This window comes from Durio zibethinus, unplaced genomic scaffold, assembly GCF_047325235.1.
Source record: "Durio zibethinus cultivar Kanyao isolate XHJ-2024 unplaced genomic scaffold, ASM4732523v1 HiC_scaffold_30, whole genome shotgun sequence".
Classification (NCBI taxonomy): Eukaryota; Viridiplantae; Streptophyta; class Magnoliopsida; order Malvales; family Malvaceae; genus Durio; species Durio zibethinus.
The window spans coordinates 2,413,999-2,423,919 of record NW_028322653.1 but is presented as its reverse complement, the minus strand read 5'-3'; the positions used below and the strand labels follow the sequence as shown (position 1 = coordinate 2,423,919).

The 9,921-nt window shown below is 45.6% G+C and overlaps 2 non-coding genes across 2 annotated transcripts; both read left to right on the top strand.

Moving 5' to 3' along the window:
• The first annotated feature begins 7,983 nt into the window (after window positions 1-7,983).
• TRNAN-GUU (transfer RNA asparagine (anticodon GUU)) lies at window positions 7,984-8,055 on the top strand. The gene has a single exon. It is a non-coding gene; the product is annotated as a tRNA-Asn (tRNA).
• Window positions 8,056-8,940: 885 nt separating this feature from the next.
• On the top strand, window positions 8,941-9,023 carry TRNAY-GUA (transfer RNA tyrosine (anticodon GUA)). Its single transcript has one exon. It is a non-coding gene; the product is annotated as a tRNA-Tyr (tRNA).
• Window positions 9,024-9,921: the final 898 nt, after the last annotated feature.

The window sequence follows — 9,921 nt, the reverse complement described above, 5'->3', positions numbered from 1 at the left end:
AGTTATGAGCATTCCAGGCCAAAGGATAAGAGAAGAAAAAGAGTGGCCCTTCAAGTGCTCTTTATCCCATTGGAATTCATCAATCCAAGCTTTGTCTTTGAAAGAAGAAATGCTTTTAAGTCTCGCTTTCTAAGTGAAGGAAAAGTAGTTCCGGTGAGTAGTTCAGTCAGGAAATTAGAAGCATCATCCTCTACATCCTCATTCAAGGCTGCTGCTTGGTCTTCTTTGGGCCTTAGGTTAGGAAAGGGTCTTCTCAAAGACACCTTACTAGTCCTACCATTACTAATACTAAGAAATAGGTAAAGGCCTTATAGTTTAAGGGGAAGGGGGTTCCAGAGAATTATCCGAACATTCTGGATCAAGGTCTTCTTCGAAAGATTGCTTTTCGACAATCCCACTAAGGCACCTACCTATAATTCCACGTTGAACCTATTTCCTAACTAAACTAAAGGAAGTCTCTCCTTTGTAGATGAGTAGGCAAGGCTTTCCATTTCGACAGATAGTTTATCGCTTACCTTGCTACCGATCGAGTGACAACGGCCGATCAGGCAATCCCCCTTGTCTGACCCGCTACCCCTAGAAAGGAGATCCAACCTAAAGCTTCAATGCCCAAACAGTTCCTCAAAGTTAGCTGGCATGTGTTTTAAAAAGCGTTCTTCTAAGGGTCTATGTGAAGTATCAGCCAGGTCGTCTATCTTTCTTCCCTGTGTTCTGCAACCCGCCCTAAGAGTTTGGGATGAAGTCTTCTCAGAACAGCCTTGGCGACTTTCGGTCTTCGGGGAATTCCCATTTTCGTATATTCGGACCGACGCCTCCTTAGCTGCACCGATGCGGGAGAGCTAGCCCCCCCAGAACGTCGAATGAATTGTGGCCTGGTGTAGAGTACTTTTTAGGCACTTCCATCCCCCACGGAACCGGTTTCCTTTGTTTGCTACCAACCGATCCTTTTTCTTCTGTGGTTGTGGTAAGGGCTAGTGCTTTCCTAAACTGAAGTTGGAAGTCGGCTAAGGAGCACTTTTCTTTAGTTGTTGCAATCTCTTATTAAGTTGAAACAAGTAACTGTGCTTTCAGGTATAGGACCCTTGCCCTAGACTTCTAATCGGAAAAGGGTCAATTTTCTTTAGTTCCACTAAGTGGTCTTTCTTAGTCTGAAAGCGGTTAGTCTCTTAGCTATCCAATCATCAATCAAGGACAGAAAGTAAAACAAAAGGAAATGACCACTAAGTTTAAGAATACACTCACCAATGGGCATGGGCATACAGAATGAATAGCCTACTTTGAATACGAAATTTCCATAAGTCCAAATGAAAGTCTAAGGATCGAGAATGACTTTCAAGCTTAGAACGCTAATAGAATGCATGGAAAACAGGTACACTCCCGCAAGGGCAAGGGAAGAGTAGGCCTGTAAGGGACTAAGGCCTACTGTTAATAGACTTTACTTTAAAAAAACCTATACATTAGCATATCCCCCCAGCCAATTGCATTCTCTAAGGAAAGCTACTAGACCAGTTCGAAAGCAGTTTCCTATGCATCAGACAATAAAAAAAAATCCATCATTCCCTTTCTATTCTCAAACCGGGAAAGCAAGTAACTAAGAGCAAGTAAGCTCTCTGAGTAAGTTCGTTTTCTTTCGAGTTTCATTCCTTCTCGCTGGCTAACAATTGCCAAGCTAGAATAGAGAAAAGAGGTAAAAAAGAGGAAATTTTTTTACAGGTTTGCTATCCATCCTCTCTGCTTACCCTTTTACTATGAAGTAAAAGAAAATGCTGTACTGGAGTGGGGAATCTTTCCATTCTAGCCTTTAAGGGGAAGTCCCACTAGACCCAGTGCTTTGACCTCTTGCTAATCCCTTCCATAGTAAGCACTCTAATAGGGCAAATAACAAATAGGAAGACTGTACTAAGAAAGCAAACGTGACGAACAGGCCTAGAGGACTCTCTTGTTGAATCTGTTCTGTAAAGAAAAGAAAGCTAGTCCTATTCCCACCGACCGTTACTCTAACAGCTGCCTATTCTTCCCCTCGGGCACTGACTTTCTTAGAGTAGGGAATCCGGTTCAAGCAGAGGAGAGGGATGTTACAACTCGACCAACGGGAGAGGGATGAAAAGGCAAGTGCCACGCTAATCCTAGTCCAAGCTAAAAGGCTACGACTGCCTACGCCTTGTTGCCACGCCCTTAGAGCTTTTAACAGCTGGTTCACTTTAGGACTTCATCCCCTGAAGGAATGGCTTTTAAAGATCTGAAAATCTAGACTAGTGATGGCCTAGCGGTTTCGGTTTCACTCATGGTATGTCTTGAACAAAGGAAAGTTCTTCTCTCTTAAGAAGGTTGGCTTTCTCAGCTTTCAGCTGGACGTAAAGTGATTGATGACATTCCCGTTGGCTTAACAAACCTCTATTTTTAATTCTTCTCTAACGGCTGGGACAAACCCTCTCTTCTTTTCTCTCTTCCCTTTTTTTTTTGGAGTGGCTTAGAAAGTTCCTGCCCCTCGTCTGAAGCCTGAACGTTTATCCTTTTTTGCCTACGTCTACCATTCATTCTTGGCCTTCATATACCGTACGTCAAAGAAAGGAGAGTCGCTTCGTCATAGCTTCTCCTCCGTCTTTGCTTTGGCTGTGTTCAATGCCCATCTCGTCTTTTTAATCCATGATAGATCGAAGGGGAAGGGGATGGCTACCATGACTAGTGGTTCCCCGCTGACCAGTCATAGTTTTCCCTGTGGGCCTAGTGTAGTCCAAGAGTCTGGAAACTCAGCTTGCTCTTCTACCCGCCTCCCCTTCAGTCAGGTCGGGAATCTTCCTCTTTCAAAGGGCTGCCCTAATACATCTATGATCGTCAAATGGCGTAATATAGATGATTTTCTTGTCAGAGAGATGACTTCCTCTTTGAATAGGGTGTAAGATGTTAAGTATAGAATTTCCTGCCTTTCCTTCCTTCATAGCCAATTCAGCTGAACAAACAGACTTGCTTTCGTGCTTCTGGTTGATGTCATATGGGTTTAAGGCAAATAAGGGGAGAAATCAATCCCAGTCAAATGATAGATATCAGAGAATGGGAGAACTAGACCTACCAGAAGAGGTGTAGCTGCTTTCAGGTTTCTTTGTTTAGTTTAAGACAGTAATCCAAACAAAACAGCCTTCCCTTGGCTTTGATTCTTTACTGGGACTGCCCAATCTGGTGTGATGCCCATAAGAATAAGAGAAACTCGCGGATCTGTTCATGAAGAGGTTTCCGCTTCTAACCTGATAGTGGTTTACTCCGTATTTTAGGCGGGATTAGTATCAATACAATAGAAGGGCCCCCCTCCTTATCGAAAAAAGTCTGCCTTCGCTGAAGTTGGATCTGAGGATGGAAAAAGAGAGTACGCTATCCCGGAACCGGTTGCCACCTTTTTGGGTCGAGGTAACGCGGGAGACCCATACATAACTAGAGAGTAACTGTCGGCAAGTAAGAAAGATCTTTCCCCAGAGTGCCTTCAAAAAGCGTCTGGTGCCGCGGAGTCTGCAGGAGATGATCAAACCTCTTCCACCGCCGAACCTCTTTCTGTTGCTCAATCGTCCACTTTAGATGAGACTACTCAACTAAATCAGTATTTTACTCTAAAAAATCTGATTCTGCGGCAGAGACAGAAGGTGTATCCTCTAAGGCAGACAATTAAGTGACATAAGTGGTCTCGTCTATAGCATCTGATGAAGCAAAAGCCTAGTTCTCGGTAAAGCAAGCTCTCGCCTCAGGCTCAGGAAATGGAAAGAAAGTGGAAAGAGCATTTCAAGCCTCAAGTCACACAAGAAGGTCGGGCCGGGCCTCAACCAAGAAAGAAAAACCCTTAGCCTTGCTCGAATAGGAGGGCAGAGCCCGATAGACCAACATAGGTTATGGTTACGCAATACAGAATGGAAGGTCTACGGCTTACTAAGACACTCGCCAATGGGCATCCAAAAGGAAAAGCAGAACCTTAGTCTTCGTCCCTTTCCCCCATTATCAAACAAAAACCGGAGATTCATCTTTCTGAATAGGGGAATTAGTAAAAGGATCAACCCACAAAGAAAGGATAGGGGAATAGGTATAGACCCGGATCCCTCGATACAACCGAAAGAAGGAAAGCGCTTTTAGATCGGTCGGGAACCAAGAACGGAAGTCATTTCGCTAACTCAAAGAAGAAAAATAATTACCTGATGAGAGGGGAGAGAAGTTACCATTAGGGGTTCCCTAAAAGCGGGGCTATTAAACATGACCTGAGGGACACATTGGAAGGAAGAAGCAAATTGAACCTTACTAAGACGATTCGGGGATGGTCCCACAACTCACGAGCGAAAGACAGAAATCAACGAATGGAAGAGAGCCAGAGGATGCCCTCTTGTCGCAAGTGAGCAGACGATTTCTCCCTGACATCACAGAAGACGATTTTTTTTTTTTAGCAGACTTTCTTTTTTCCAAAGGAATGAAAGTACTTACTTGATAGAGTAAGGGAGTTAGAATGCGCTTTGGTTCACAGGTTTGGTGGTATATCCCTATATAGATGGGCTCTGTAGTCGGGCTTAAGCCAGTTTCACCGAGGGTTTAAGCAGTGATTAGGTACGAGCAATAGTCTGATTAGGATTCTGCTGGAACTGCGCTCTCTATTAAGAGCAGAAAAGCATTCGAACTAAAGAGATAGAAAGAATAGTGTAGTGTTTAGTTCCTTTGTGCCCAGAGGACTTGAAAGAGCTTCGGATTCTAGCGATCCTCAATTCAAAGTCGTAAGTCTTTCGCTTGACCGAGGGCTCGTTGGTCTTGCTTTCGATTCCAGAGATCGAGATTCGAATAGCAGTTGGGAAAGGGGATTTGGGCTAGATCGGATTTCGGATAGTCCATTGCAATTCATAACTTTTCCTTCCTCTATCTCATAGTACGGAGTAGAAGGTCGGGGAAAATGACCGCTGAAGTGATGCTTTAGGAAGGAGAATGGCTAATGGCTGCTGCTAAGCCTTTCAACTCCCTGCCACGAACGGTAGCTGCGCTACAGCAATTCCCTTTTTATCATAAAGTAGAAGGAATTTTCTCTGATTCGTGTTCGCAGATAAGATAAGCTGAAGAATATACCGCAAAGCAAAGACAAAAAGCGAAAATAAATAAATGAGAGCTCATCAACAATTTTCGAGGAAGAAGCGAATCAATCAGAATGGAGACAGGGGGGAGAGGCGAAAGAAAGATTGTCGAGCCTGCAAGCAGCAAGCAACAACGGCTTTTCAGCCGTTGCGCGCTAGCTTATAGTTTAGGGGTATAGTAGGGGTGCCCCTTTCTAAAACAACTATTTAATAGTTGGTAAGCTTTTTTTGGAACTTTAGTTTTGGAGTTTTCCCCAACCTATACCAACCTAATATTACTAAAAAATAGGGGCTTACGTTTTTCAGCCGCATCGCACTTCCGCATAAACAATGGATCCGCTGGGCTGGATGAGCAACCTTCTCTGGAAAAGAATAGTGAAAAGCCATGTCACTTGGAACGGAACTGCTTGCTTACTTACTTTTAGTAAGACCACTTTGGTAAGCAAAATTCGATTATCTAGGCATGGTTGCTTACAAGACAAGACAAAAGCCAGCTTCTAGATGTTCTTTGCCTGAACATATAGAGGAAGCAACCTTCTATCTGGCCTCTGTACTAGTAGTGGAGTGGCTTGCTACTTTCAATCATCAAAGGAAAGTTGAGCAAGGCAAGGGAGAAAGAAGTTGTCCCCTCTTCTCTGGTAACCCGCCACCGCATATGTAGAAAAAGAGGGAGCGGGGAAGGAAGAACAACCGTTTGACTTTGGCACATGAGGTGGCGGGTTTGGCTAGGTAACATAATGGAAATGTATCGGACTGCAAATCCTGGAATGACGGTTCGACCCCGTCCTTGGCCTCGGGGAGTGGCGAGCAGCACGGAATTTGAATGTTTCAAATGGCATAAGGGGGCTTTCCTTTGTTATAAATCCACAGACAACATACTGGAACTTCCAAACCAAAGAAATGCAACATGAGAAGGTTTACGTTACGCTTCAATAGAATGAATTCAGTAAGGGTAGAGCCCCATGGTTGATCGAAGGTCCTATGCCACAACAACTCAAATCTATCTTACCTTCAATCCATCTTTGTTCAGCCAGCTCATAACAAAATGTTAGACCGGGCTGACACAACCAAATTGGTTGAAGAAAAGGAAACCCCAGCGACCAAGCACTCCCACCCCCAAAAGTGGAGACCGAACACCGCCAGGTTGTCGAGGACACGTCTGAAGAGGAGGCGGGCGCACTCTAAGTTGACCACCCTACCCACTAATGGACTATGAGGGGGGCAGGCGAACGGGAACCGACCGAAAACCCGAACCGCTTGACTGGCTGACCCCTTCATACTCGATTCATTAGGGTCGGGGATGGATGGAACCAATCAGAAGTGCAAATCGCGCAAGCGAAGCCGGGAAACGGACCGCAGCGCAACGACTAGGACTCGTGTCGGAGGAGTTTTGAGCGTGAGCTACCACTCATGCAGCGGCAAGGACCCGCAACTCTCGAAGGGGCCACCAACCGCCCGAATCACTGTAGCAAACCCTCCCTTTACTCAATGGATAGCGCTTATCCTCTTTCAATCAACAAAATGAGAAATAAGAAAAAAAGAAAAGAAAGAGGTCTTTATTGAGGAGGCTTTGCACCTGAAATAGGACTAATGAAAATCCAGAAGAGGCTTTCAAAAAGATGAAAATGCAAAGGGTAAAGAGAAAGTCTTTTGAACAACCAACCTGACATAAGGATTCTAGCTCGCCCACTTAGAGCAGATGGAGATTATCGGACGGGGAAAAGCGGCACTCGACATCTATTAAACAACACCAAGAACAAAGCCATACCATGCCCTCGGGAGAAAGACGTGATGATTGCCATGAATGCTGCCTTCGAGGACGTGTTGTACAAGAAGGTCTTTGCCGATTCCTATCAACATGGTGCACCCCTCAGTAGAGGGGCGTGAAAAGGCCGTGGAGACTTTGACCGAATGAATAGGGATCAATTGATAGACATTTTGATTGAGGGGATGAACGCTTTTTTCGTTCGCTATGTGCTGACTGGATGCGTACTCGCGTGATCGATCAATGGACGGGGGAATTGCGTGAATGACGAGACCGGCCTAACCTAAAGTAAAGGCTCTTCCCTCTCTGGATGGCGAATCTTGATTGACTGACACTAGGAACCGATTCGGAGAAAGAAGAAGCATGACATGAGATACGCGGCGGAAAAATTTCCGATAGCGAATTACTTGACTCGATGGATGGATGGAGGGGGGGCCTCCAACTCAAGCACGAAATCAATGTTGAGTCCACAATCATCGAAAGGGGCACCACCAAGCGAGATCGAGACCAGCACCTTGTATAGGGTTCCAAACCCGCGCTTCTAACAATATCCCATAAAGAAAGGTAGGGGCTTCAAAGCTTGACTAACAAGCGCGAAACTTGACTTTGAGAAAGAAGGGTGGCGCGCTAGCTGCAATCCTTCTAAAGTGCTAACGCCTATAGGTTGGGGCCCTTTTCTTGCTCGTTAGCGCTTTAGTTTGAGGCGCTAGCTTACTAATAATATAGGGGCTTGATCGGAATCGATTCTCTAATTGAATATCAGAAGTGCTACTTAGTAGTAGAAACTCGGAGAGACAGACAGAGAGGGGACTCTATCATACCTGCTAATTCCTAGGATGAGAAGTAGGCCTGGCCTCTTGTTTTTGGCAGGAATAGTTCCAGCCTTTGTTGCCCCTCGGTAGAGTGAGTCTACTTAGCGAACTGGCAGGACGCGGAGATCAATTGATCAATATGAATCTCGAGAGTGGATGGTTGACCGCCGCCCCCTTGTCCTGGAGGCTCTCCGACCGGGGAGGGGCTTGCTATCGTAACCTTTTCCCCCGGTGTATGTGAAAAAGAGTGACGAACCCATTTTTTTTTCGGTCATAGGTTGGTCCAAAGAATGAGAGTCGGCTTCCAACAGTCCGTTGTTCCTCAGTAGCTCAGTGGTAGAGCGGTCGGCTGTTAACTGACTGGTCGTAGGTTCAAATCCTACTTGGGGAGAATTTCTAGTTCTCGCTTTTCTGACCTAGCGACCCCTGCCCTTCTCCTTTGTTTCTAAACTAGCAGAATCGTGGGACATCAAAAGTGGGAAGTTGATTGTTGGTTTTTATTCCTCACTCTCGTATAGGTGAACTTGGTTCGTTTAATTCTTAGGGAGAAGAAAGATCCACTGGGAAGACTGGTGGAGTAGTATCTCTTCATTAGCCGGAAGGAATTTGTCTCCACTAGCGTCATTCGAAAAAAAAAAAAATCCGAACAAACAAGAAAAGGGTTACTCTTTAGGTAGGATAGATGGATGTAGTCCAATGGTTAAAGCTCTGCCAGCTTCTTGTAGACTGAACTCTCTTCTCTTTAGGCTCCGAGTTGTTTTTGGGTGGGATGGTAGAATTTTTCTTCGCCACTAGTGCCAACGAAGTTCTTGGTAATTAACAAGGGGGAAGGAAGATCTCCACTCATTTCATTCATTCAGTGCCTGCGGTGAGGCGCGGCCCACAACAAAGGGGGAAAGCTTGCTTGCTGTAGCCCTATTTTAGTAGACTAGGCTTGGTAAGCGTAAGCTATTGTTGTAGGCTCGAGAAGGGTAGGCTCGCAGCTTCGCCAGAAGCGACTAGTCGCCTCCTTTCCCCCGCCGAAAGATGCTTAGCCAGAAGCGACGAAGGGGGGGCTGGGGAAGGCCGACGACTACATGAGGGGGAAGCTGTCGTAGAAGCTTTGCCCCTTGCTTTACAGAGATTTTTATGAACTGACTAAATGACTAGATTCTCCCGGAACGCTAGCTAAGCTAAGAAAGAGTATGTATTAATTCCCTTCAATCAAATCAATAAGCTTTTTGATTGATTCAGGGCCCTTCAACGAACCCATTGAGGGGGGCCTCGGCCCGGGAAGGGGAGAGTGGCCGAGTGGTCAAAAGCGACAGACTGTAAATCTGTTGAAGTTTTTCTACGTAGGTTCGAATCCTGCCTCTCCCACTTGTTTGTTGTAGACTTCAGAGAAGAGAAAGGAGGCATTCGTCAGCGTAGGAAGGCCCACCGAGCGAAGCTCTTTCTTTTTTTGGGGTGTGCCGTGAAGTGAAATTGTATCGTATGTTAGTTAGAGAGGTTGGCGAACTACTACGATCTATGGATTCCCCATCTATATCCAATCCCAACGAGAATAGAAGCGAGTCGCTTCCGGCTTGGCTTTTAGTCGTAGTCCTTTAGCTTATGTAGTGGTCGGGCTTCCTACACGCACGCGCCCGCCAGAATGCCTCCTTGGTTCTGGACGAAGCCAAGCCGAACCATACGATAGGCGAAGGAAAGACCCCCATTGTTTAGCGCCTGGGGAACGCAAGTTTGATCGAGGATTGGAGAGGATTCGCTTACAGTAGGGATTGTTGCACAGTACAACGGAGGTAGAAATACGAATTGGAAGTGGGACAAAGACGACTCTACGCTAAAAGGACTATCCGCAAACACGATGAAAAGCGCAGTCCCCTTCATGCTAAAAGGACTAGAATAAGAGGAAGAGAAGGAAGCCCCCTCAACTGGAAAGAGAGAGGTTCTCTCAAATACCTATGAACTCTATCAATCTGGTTCGAGAAAAAGAAAGGAGCCAAACTGGGCATCTTCTCCAAGCTGAAGCAAATCATATGGCCGTGGAGTGAACTAAAATCAAAACCAAAACAAGAAGAATAGAAGGCAGATAAAGTCCGAATCTGGCCAGACCCGAACTCATAATAAAGATGAGCCAGACTAGCTCTACCCAAAAAACTTGATCAAGGTTATCCAGATCCTCCAGTAAAAGAAGAAGGCGGAGATTCATCCCCTAGCAGCATATGGCCCACTAAGCAAAGCAGAAAAGGAAACTCCGGACGGCGAGCCAAGACCT